The 11,849-nt window shown below is 37.2% G+C and overlaps 1 protein-coding gene across 1 annotated transcript in view; it reads right to left on the reverse strand.

Moving 5' to 3' along the window:
• LOC108745707 (protein-tyrosine sulfotransferase) overlaps nucleotides 1–11,849 on the reverse strand; it is an 84,606-nt gene that overhangs the window by 58,954 nt on the left and 13,803 nt on the right. Inside the window, exon 2 of the mRNA XM_018482014.1 lies at nucleotides 2,161–2,262. The gene's annotated coding sequence lies outside the window, so the exon portion shown is untranslated. The remainder of the gene's footprint in view (nucleotides 1–2,160; nucleotides 2,263–11,849) is intronic.

An 11,849-nucleotide genomic window follows, 5' to 3' on the forward strand; every position in this document is an offset into this window, starting at 1 on the left:
TGAAAACTGCTGAAAACGAGAAACTTTTTTTCTCGCATCACGTTCGAACGCATTCGAACGTTTTTAAGTTTTTATATAAATTGCTATTAAGTGCAATTACAAGCTTTATAAGTTAGATAAGCGTTTATAACTTTTAGCATCGTCGAGTTAAAACAAAGTTCAGCGTACTAATAATCAAATTAGTAATCCCTTAATTCCGCTTTAACGAAGACAAATTTTCTCCTGTGTAGATACCTTCATGAAATCTTCTTGCTCTTACAATCAACGTAGATCGAACGGGATTAAAAAGCGATTACGCGATAACGAGTAATTTAACGTCAATGTACTCTTAATGATCTTGTAATAAAATCAAGTCTTGACGTCAATAGAATGCGATATGCTCGCGCATATTAAACTTATCTACTTACAAAGATATCCAAAAATCTCATTTATCAAATAAAATTCATTTAAACAATAATTAATAGAGGCAAAATGATTTATGCATTGACTTCACAAGCTGCATTTGACATTGGCAAAGTTTAGACGAAATGTTATTCGGTCGTTATTATATTTTAAAGAACTTATTACCTTTATCTTCAGAATTTTACAGTCTAAAAACTCGGACTTTTTCATCTTATGAAATGTTTTTACTTATTGAAAAAGATAATCTTATCTTATTGTCCTATTGACAGAATTTAATATGCTAAGCCTCGTTTATTTCGCAAAAATAAAAATTACAATTTTAGTAAAAAAATTTCGAAAATTCAATGTAGCACTAAATCGCTAAAAAGATTTGTCAGCCGTAATTCTGGCAGAAATAAACTAAAGGTTATATTACAAAACGTGGAAATTGTTCCGCGCTAATGTTATGGGATAATTCCTTAAACGTTTAATAATATAGTAATTCCGTTTACGATATTACATGCACACTAATAAGATGATCTCGAGTACACATTTATATCCGCGTGGGCAAGGTAATTAACACGATAGCAACGTCGAAATGTAGGCATGCTGACGGTTACTGTATGCGGTGCATTTAATTCCGCGTGCTAAACCGGACGGAATGGAGCTTTACTTATTTTGCAGACACGATAAAAATTACACTGAGCTACACAAAAAGGAAAGATATTACTCAAATAAATGAAACGCAATCATTTCCTTCAAGTCTTAATAAATATCACATGCGGCGAATAAGTTTATACGATGTATGTAATAAATTCTATCTTTCGACGTCGCTGCACCGATAATTATTCTCGTTGGAAATTAATTCGTATAATGAAAATATTTCGAAGCTCCGTTTAGTTATCACATGTCGGGTAATTTATGATTAATATATTCGAACGTTACACATCGTAAATAATTAAAAGAATAAAATAAGAACCATGCACAATGAAATGCACACTGCAGAAAGATACATAGAAAACCCTTTGATAATATTTAAGTTATCATTACGTGTGTAACAAAGTATCTCGGTACAGAGCTGTATTAACTACAGAATTTGTCGGATCGACTCCTCGTGTCCACCGTTAATTGAGAAGATAGTTCGCTTCGTTCTGTTTTCCTTTTTTACACGTAATCTCACCTTGGGGAATGCGAACTATCGACGGACGAAATTTCACAGGGTTTTAATTACAAGGAAAAAAAAATCGATTTCTAATTCCCCGTTCAGTGGTGCACCATACGGGACAATTCCCGGAGGTTTGAGAGACAGGAAAGATGAAAAGGGAATTTCCCGGTTGTACCCAACCGGCTGATTCCACCCTTAAGTGGAATGTTTTGAAATTTCTCATCATTAACGGAAGCAAGATGAAGGAAAAAAGCCGTAGTTCGGCAAAAAGAAGGGAAAGAAAGAAAACCACGATTTACGGATTCATGTGCATGTAATGTAATGTAATGTATATGTAATGTCCTTTTTTTTTTTTGCGCCATTTTTTGTCGCAGCGGAAAAGGGCGTGGTAACGGCTCTGGCGGTGTCATTTTTTTCCGGCGAACCGGTAGCGGTTTTTCGGACTGCGTTTCATGTGAAATATTTTCAAATGAAAAGAGTACAATTAAAAAAAGGGACGCGCACACCAGTGATATTTGATAGTATTCCAAATGTGCGACAATGCGAAATTATCGCGCGGAGTTGTCGCGAGAATGTAGAGCGCAAAATTCCATAACCGCAATTGTGAAACTCACCCTCGAGCTCTCCCGTCGGATGCACGGCTTCCACAGGGTCGTTTAATCTTAGGACAGGATATGCCTCACCACAGATATGATCGACGACGCTTTAATAGTCACCTGTGACACAACAAATACAACTCTCATTTTCGACTCCCGAGACTCTCATTCATATTAATCATACAATAATATATACTAAAGTACTTTGCATTACGAGAACATTTTTATCGTGTATTTTATTAACTGTAATATTTGAAATTATTTCAAAGTCTAAAAATTCATATTTAATGATTGAATTGGGACAAAAATTACAAAACTTTTCGTCAACAGATATCGGAAAAATTATACAGATTTTAATCGATAATAATGTAAATGTGCTACACTAAAAAAAAAGTAATAAATAAATGTAGCGCATTTATATATTATAGATCTCAATTTGTAATTCTTTCGATTTTCCGCTGATGAAGAACTTTATAGTAGTTCAAAACGTTCGAGGGGGGAGTTCAATGTTCGATCATTAAATACGAATTTTTTAAACTTTGAAATAAACATTACATTTGACATCTTATATCCCTCGGTTTAATTTGACCTCGTTTCATCATTTGTTGGATACTATTACAAGTTTTATTTAATAACTTCATTCTATTTCATATTTTAATATAGATTTCACATTTGTATTAATATATTTATCTATTCATTGATATAAATTTATTCCTTATCGTATTAAAAAAAAAAAGATAGGCCAGAATAATGCAGCTGAACTCTTTTAAAAATACTTATTATTGCAAATCCATAAATATATTAATCCATAAATACATATGTACATATATATCCTTTTTATATTACATGCAAAAATAATACGTTCCCGTAAAGTAATGTTTAATTCACTTTATTCCGGCTACTCATTAGAGTAAACAGCAGCTATTTAATTTCAACAACTTCTCGATAGAGAAGCCACTCTACATCTTCGCCGGGCGAATGATAATTTCCTAATTATTGAAAATTTTCGTGGATCAGTCGAGTCTTTCGACAATACGTAAATTAATCGGCAAATTAGCGATACTACTCTCCGTTATTGCGAAGGACGCGAGATAGGGCTCCAGGTTATGCAACAGCCATACGACAGTAATGGCGTTCGCAGCTGACGACGTTAATAGAAGGATTTTGGGGGCAAGCCTCCTCCCTCCGTCCGTCAGACTAATTAACCTCGTTATATCGCTGGTCCAACCAACAGGACGCTACTCCTGTTCCCGATGTAACGATCGTCGTACCTCTGTACGAACCAACCCGACGCGAGACATCTCCCCGTCGAGAGAGTTCAATTAATCTAATGACGGTCTCCGTAACATCCTTGAGTGACCGATGTAACCCAACGTGAAGTATAGATATACGAGGACGTATCGTGTGTTTTCGGCTTGTTTTTTGTTTTTTTTTTATTTTTATTTTATTAACGCAAATGTTGCAGTAACGTTATTGTTCGTAAAAGAACAAAAAGTTTCCACAAACAACGTCCTCACCTGGAACTTTAGTTGAACGGAAATCGTTTCTACAGTTCGAGAAGTAAAAAATTATGAAGCAGAACCGGATAATTGAATTGAAAATAATCATGTCACTAGGCCCCAAATTTGAAAATATACATTTGAAAATATACACGAGGGTTTGCATTGGTGAAGGTTCTTGCCGAGTTATCTAAATGGATATAAAATCGAGGCGTCGGAATACGAATTGGATTTCGCTAAAAGTCCAGCCTGGAGTGACCAGATGTTACATAGATCGATGGTAACTTTAGTTTTAGCAACTGTCGCGCATTCGTTACTGTTCCATCATTGGATGTCACGACTGGCGATCGATGGATCCGATCGAAGTACGAAAGGCCGCAGCTTGCGACAAGCATAACGATCCGCGACGTCACAAATCGAATTTGGCGTTTCGAGGTAACATTGTGGGCATTCGAAAAAAATCCGCGAAAAGCAACAATTTTATTTCCGTCCAGCCGAGCGAGATTCATATTTCAAACTATCCGATCTATCATTTATTTTTTTTTTTACCAAAATGATCAAATACCAAATGTATCACGAGTACTGATAAACGATCAACGTATATCGACACGAACGTACAGCGCAAAAAAAGATGATTCGATATATTTAAAAATTTAAAAAAAAAAAACGCATAATAAAATTCCGACGTGCCTATGTAAGGTTTCATTTTCAATGAAAAAAAAAAAAAAGTCGGTATCAATCGATAGATGGAAGCCCCTCGCGGTTGAAAAGTAACGAAGACCTATCGGTGCGTCGCTCTAACGGGAGACATTAACCGGAAGTAATTCCGCCTCCATCAGGTGCCTCGTCATACTGTTCATTACTTATCGATCCGACTGGCGAAATTGAATTTAGCGGGAAAGAGCGACGGAAAAAAGGGGTCGATGGAGTATCAGGGGAGAAAAAAATGAGAAACGAGTAAGAGGTAGGCAGGGTACGTGTTCCGAACCGTGTGCCAAGAGCAAAAGGTGGAAGTGCAGTGAGAAGAGAGATCGAAATAATCGAGAATCGAGAAGCGAATCTCTCTCCCTCTCTCTCTCTCTCTCTCTCTCTCTCTCTCTCTCTCTCTCTCTCTCTCTCCTGGAATTTATCGCGTTAGTACTGCGAGCGAACGAAGCTCTAACACGCCCGACACCAGGATTCCAATTAGCCACTTTAACCATTTCGCGAGATCGAATCCTACCGATTCTCGTTTCGTTCTCGTCTCCTCTTTCTTCCCCTCGCTCCCTTATCTTACGAGACCTCACGCCGATCTCGGAATAGCATTGGGGATGCTGGAGTACTTTACTTCCGAGTCTACCCGATTACGTCGAGCATCACGGGTATTAAACGCTTACTAATTCGATATCTTCGATAATATACTATAATAGAAATCTTCATCGTCTCCATTATCTGAATGTTCTATCGTTTAGAACAGAATATTCGATTCGTGTATAGAAACGCCGTTTTACTTCTCTCACACAGAAATACTGCACGCCCGCTTACTTTCTAAAGATACGAAAGATGCCTCTTGACTTTAGAACGTTAGACAAGAGGCTTTAAAAGATATGGCATAAAATTAACGTAACTTTACGTAGGAGTCTGCGTTAACAGACTTATACATAATTTAGCGGAACGTGAGAAGATCATAAACGTAAAAGCAAGCCTGTCAAGTTCTCCTCAGATCTTTCTTCTCTTTGAAATAAATAAAGTTAAGCGCCGGAAAGGCGACTGCCTCTTGAAGGAAAGACAAAATCGAAATCGAAACGGCGAAAACAATTTAGATAATTTTATTTCGAATCTAATTTTTCGCTCCTTTCCCCTCCCGTTAAAAAAGTGAACTAGATCGCGTCGTCATCGCATCCAAACTCATCGTGTCGACTTGTTTCGCGGGGATGGAATTCCGATGGATGGCATTTCCTCGACGACGACGCGATTTTCATTCATCATACAATCGTGCAATCGTTAGATGCATATTCACGTAAAATAATAACGAAAAAAATGCAAGTTTTGTTCGCAATTTCTTTTCTGCCTTTCTCTTCTTCTTCTTCTTCTTCTTCGTCCACGACTCCTTTTTCCGATGATATTTCGCTTTTACGTTCTCGCGTAATAACGAAGTATTACTGCGTCTCTCTCTCTCTCTCTCTCTCTCTCTCTCTCTCTCTCTCTCTGCTTTTTATTTTCCCGACAATGTTTCTTCTCCGTGTCCATCGTCGACTTCCTTAACTTCGCCTTATGGAGAACGCTCATCGCTGTCTTGCGTTTCGCTCTGCGAAACGAGGTTGCCGTCGTCGGCGAAAAAAATCCATCTTCACCAAAGGAACTGGCGACGTAAAATAATTCTTCGCTGCAAAATACTGCAAATACTGTAGGGTATAGCGTAATGCACAAATGTCGACGAGAAAGGAGCATAACGTGAACGAAATTGCGGAAAGTCGCGCGATAATATTGAATATTTCCATATATTTCAAACGTATTCTTCTCCATAATATTTCGAAATTTATATATTTACATTCGAACCACGCGTTTATGATTTCCTATGATTTCCATCCGCCACGCGAAATATATGTTTTTACTTTTTATTATTCTTTCTATAAATTTTGTATATATATTAGGTTAAGTAAAAAGTCATCGCGTTTTTTTAAAAGACATCTATCAGTAAAAACTGCAATTACTTTCTTACCAACAATATAAATATATCTTGATAGAGTAAAGTTTCAGCTTTAAAAATCTCTTTTTTAAATTATACGATACGACAATTTTTAATGGAGTTATGAGCAATTAAAGTCAAAATAATTCTTTTATTTAATCCGCGATAACTCAGTAATCAAAAGTCGTAGGAATTTTAAAAAAAAACGATTTTGTAGGGAAAGTATCAAGCTTTCACGATAGGTAATCGAAAATTTTCTCAAATTCGTTTTGGACACGTTACAAATCCATAAAGTGAGAAGAAAATTTTTCGTCTTTTTCAGCTCGTAGTTTTTGGTATGTAAAAATTATCAAACTCATATAAACTTAAAAAATGTGATAAGCTTTTAAAAGTAGAGATTTGAAGCTTTAAAACCCTTTTTTTAAATTTGAATTTCATTCATTATTGAAGAAGATATTGTATATACAACTTTGAGCTAAAAAATACGCGATGACTTTTTACTTAACCTAATACATATATATATAAAACATTTATAAATAACGTCTACTCGTATATAACTCGTGTATAATTCAAATAAAGAGTATTTTTCATAACATATATTTTTAACAAAGGTTACAAAATAAAAAGCATACAGCCACAGCTCAAGATGTCAATAAGTTCAATATTATTATTTTAACATGTAGACGTTTCGGTCAAGATTTGACCCTCTTCAGTACATAAATCCGTTAAGTTTAAACAAAGAACATATTTTTAACAATAACAAATTGTATAATTTTAATATTTCCTATTTTTCTACACATTAGTCCGACTCAATATACGTGATTAAAAATTACATTTGGATCAATCAAATACATAATTCGAAGGATGACAGTAACATTCGCATGTACGCACTTTTCATTTCTTTATCCGTATTATACGCAATCGTTTTCTTTGGCCTGCGATAATAGTCGTCGAAATTCTACGGATACATATATTTTTATTGTACCAATCATTTAACAGAATGATTTAGAACGTGTCGTGTCGGCAAACTCTAATTTCCTTTTAACGCGAAATGGTACGTATACCATTATTGGATTTCACAAAGTGTCCACAAGTGACAGTTCGAAAGTATTCCCGCGGTATTGGATGAAATTGCGGTATGATACTACGGCGCGCGATATATAATACTATACGGACGTAAACTGCGTTTGTTGACGGATGTATTTAGCGCGCGGTCCGAGAGGACGACGAGGGGAGAGGGGAGGAGAGGAGAAGAGTGTCGTACGCACATTGTGTCGCGTCGCCGTTCATCGTTTCATTCGAGCTCGTTAACCATCGTTAGCGCTCCTGTCCGCGTTCGTTCCCTTGTCCGACCAAACCGGCTCGCGGCGCGCCGCAAAAACCGCGAAACGCGCGCGACAAAACTGTCCCGGACGGAGAGCCGCAGACTTACCAGCAGTTCGGTCTTTTCGCCCAACGTTCGTAACGGTAATTGCGCTTAACGCTTCCATATAGGTATTCGAGAATGTTAAGCAATTCCCGTGTCGTCTGTTCTTACCGCCACTTACTCTCCCTTATCGCAGATAGAAGATGGACAGAAAAGATTCCTGCATGCCGGGCGAGGACTTCTAAAGGAATTCTATAGAGGAAGATTTATTATAACGGTTACATCCATATTTCCTATACAATTGCGACAAATGCAATTGTAATAATTATATATAATCACAAAAAAATATATATGTGTAATGAGGCTCGAAGGAATCTATCAGTGAAAAATGTAAAAAAAGACCATCAGAGTCTACGTCAGCTATTCGGGAATCATCAACTTGGAATTTGCGTGATTTATGTTCGATTTATATCTTATATTGATAAGGATACTCGAAGACGAAGGGTCGAAACGTATATTTTATTTATTTTGGTACCTTCACACGAAAAATAAAGAATTTCTATGCATCCGAATGGATCTCTGATGGGCTTTTCAACACCTAAGTAAATATTTTTATTCTTAAAATTTTTCTTTCACAATCGTATATGATTGTCTGAGATATGTGATTTCTGCTTAGATAGTAAATGTAGGTCCTACTTAATAAAATCCACAGATTTTTTTTTTTTTATGTTTTTGTCTTTGTTATCGTATATTGTTAATGTTTTTAAAAAATGAACGAATGAGGATAGTAGACTACAGCATAGAATCTGTATGACTCAGCTGTATGACTCATTTAGTGACGACTCTTATAGTACTTACTCAAAATTTTATTCCTTTAAAGAGATTTTTCTCAGTGGTAAATGTTATAAATTTAGCTCCCTTATGTCCAATCTCGAAAAGTAGGCTCATTTGACATGTTTTTTGACACGAAATGAACAAAAATTTTGCAAAAAGAAGCATCGTTTTATCCCGCGAAGCGATGTTTGTGTTTAAAATATATTTTTACAAAAGTTTTATTAATACGCAGCCAAAGATGTAGCTTAAAAAAAAACCGGGGCTAGTTAGAATCAGATGGAACGCATTAGAAAAATACATTTTTTTTTCCATATTAGTTATCAGTTTCCCTTTATTATATTGAAATATCATTAGGTCAAATGTATGTAGTAACTGGTGTAGAATTCATTTTTTTTCGATAAAGTCTCTTAATTTCTGTAAAAATTCGAAACCGAAGAATGAAGTCTATTCCCTCCCCCCCCCTTACCCCTAATCACAACTTTCTGTAAAATAATAATTAATGATAATTGCGTCTTTCCGTGTAGTCCTTCCTATTTCTCGTTTTATTTTAAGCTTTCTGATACGCTGCACTTTAGCGTTTACGTCTTGAGGACAGGGTGAGGGTTGAAAGATCCTTTTGGAAGATCGACTGCTTTGACTAAGTACCTCTTCAGAACACAGTGTACGTCTGTCGGCGCGTTGATGTTAGCGTCGTCTCGTTTGAGGCCACGGAGACTCTCGCAATCATCGCGCCGCAAATTACCCCGCGAACGTCTCGCAGGGCGTGTCTGTAATCTCGCCGGGATATACGCGTCTGTCGCGCCATAGGGGATCGTGAAGTATGTGCGAGTGAGAGTACGAATATATCCGTGGCGTGCACACGCGTATGCGGGGATTCAGGAAAATCTCTCCGCAGGAGAGAGGATCTTACCGAATGTCCCACCTGTCGTGATTCATTCGTAGATAGTTAACTCGTAAGGACTGTTGTTCCGCTGTTAAACGATAATGACAGACAACTCTGATAAATCTACCGTCCTTGGCAAAAGGTTTCGTGGATAGACGTCCTACCACACTGTCTCTCTGTGACCCTTGACGGTAAATACCTTCGTGGTGAAACGTTGAGTTTTAATATCTCGCTTAAGTAAAGCTTTGCTTTAAATTAAATGGCGAGTAAAATGTCAGTGGTGTTTTCCGTGAATACGCAGGTTTTAATACGCTCGCATTTTTTATTTAACTTTTATAATTAGTATTTTTTTTTTTTTTTTTCTATCTAATGAGGAGTTGATTTATTTCTGACATATTTCTAGCTTACAATAATGTGCGTTTAAATTGTAAAGAATTAAAAAAATACAAACGATTACTTTGTTTTATTGCTCTTCGTTAATTTTTACAAATAAGCAAACACATTGAGTTTCTTTCGATTTAATCTCGCCAGAATAGCTCGATATAATACTGTGACAATCAGTCTTCTGCCGGTTGTTACTGAGTTTTGTGGAGACAGATGTAGTTTGCCAACTATAATCATGCATTGCTTCGAATGTTTGGAGAACTATGTGTACGGAGAATTGGCTCAAAGCGTTATACGGAGTCTATCATGGTGTAGCACCCCGTCAGGTTTATACCCGGGTGGTTCATTATGCATCTACGTCCGACGAAAATCAGATTGGCAAGCGTCAACGGGTGCCGGAGAGTACAACGTCCCTCCTCGTCCTTTGTCTAATATTTGCCAGGCAACGCGCGGAACATTCGCGGTCGACGAGTCCCGGAAACGATCTGGCGTCGATCCAACAACGGATCCCGCGCACGTAGAAGACCTTTCTTGGAATGTATATAGTTCGAACGTCGTCGTCATTATCGTTTCAAACCGCCACCGACGACGAGAGGTCGGATACCGGAAATTCGTTGCCCACGTGATCCATGCTTGGCGACGCGAAAGAGAGAGATCGACAGGAATTTCTTCGGATTCGTCGGAAATTCACCACGATGTGCCGTCGAATCACGGAGGGTTTTCGGGATTCTACAATCTGCCCGGAATTGATGCCCTCCCCAACTATTGGGGTCGTTGCATACGAAATGTCGGAGCCGGAAAGTTTCAGTTTTATGGAACGCTCGCTTATAAAGTAGACGTCTTCCGATAATCAAATATCACGTGTCACGTCAAAGCAACGCGATTCTTTTACAAAACTGCGCAGTTTTTCTGTGACATATTTTTCAAGTGCAATAAATATACGTAGAAATACGTACGAAATAGAAAATGCAAAAATATTATCTCATGATCTGGAAATATATATTATATTAAAGGGACGAGCTGTGGAGTTAGCACGACATTCTATTTATATGAAAAAAATAAAAATAAAAAAAATAATGACAGTACTCCTTTCACAATTCTAGTAGTTCCTAACAAAAAGGCTTCCTTAAAAAAAACTTTCGTCTAAAAAACCAAAATTAAAGATATAACGCCCTAATTTCCCAAATTTACAACGATATTTCACCTCAAAACAAGAAAGACATAAATATTCTCGCTTTCGGCAGTCCTTTTGTTAATATTTCTCGAGTTGTATAAATACATATAATTTGAAAACAAAATTCCAATCACCAATTTTAATACCTTAAAGGCTTTATATATAGAAGACAGCGCGACACGGAGAAAAAAATGTGCCGACAATTTATCGCAATTATAAGAAATATGTGGAACTCTGTTTCATAAGAAATTTCAGAACTATCATTTTAGAACACACACTATCGTGATTTTTTTATATTAATAAAATATCGTGCTAACTTCACACAGGTCCGTATAAAGCGGAATCCGCATTTTTTATAGTAAAAAAACAACGTTGATAAAATAGCAGCCGGAATGTTGGAAAAATATCTTTAATTAAAATAGCGTAAAAAAAATTGCAACTAAAATAGCGTAAAACCATCTTCATTGGCGCCGATCGAAAACATGTATAGGGATGTGAGTCATTAGAAATAGAACGATACATTTTAAACATTTCCTATACGGAATGGAACAATCTTGTTGATCGAATCATAATAGAAGACCGAATCCGGTTTCGCGTGGTCGAGCACGGAAGCAAACAAGCGGACGCAATGGATGGATATTGGAACCGCGCAGGTTAACGATCGGGCGTTACATCACGCGTTGGCACGAGCATTGGCTCGAACTCGAGTTTAAGGTCAAAGACTTTATTTGCTCCTCTCTCTCTCTCTCAGTTGGTCGGCACATAATGAACGCTATAGAGAACGTGGCCGAGAGTGACACACCACGTTAAACGGAGTAAATCAGGAGAGCGTTACCTGAAACGAGATTCGCCGCAATTCCAGTCCGATTCTTCCCCCCTCCCCACCCCACCCCACCCCC

This window comes from Trachymyrmex septentrionalis, unplaced genomic scaffold (assembly GCF_001594115.1).
Source record: "Trachymyrmex septentrionalis isolate Tsep2-gDNA-1 unplaced genomic scaffold, Tsep1.0 scaffold148, whole genome shotgun sequence".
In the NCBI taxonomy this organism is placed as follows: Eukaryota; Metazoa; Arthropoda; class Insecta; order Hymenoptera; family Formicidae; genus Trachymyrmex; species Trachymyrmex septentrionalis.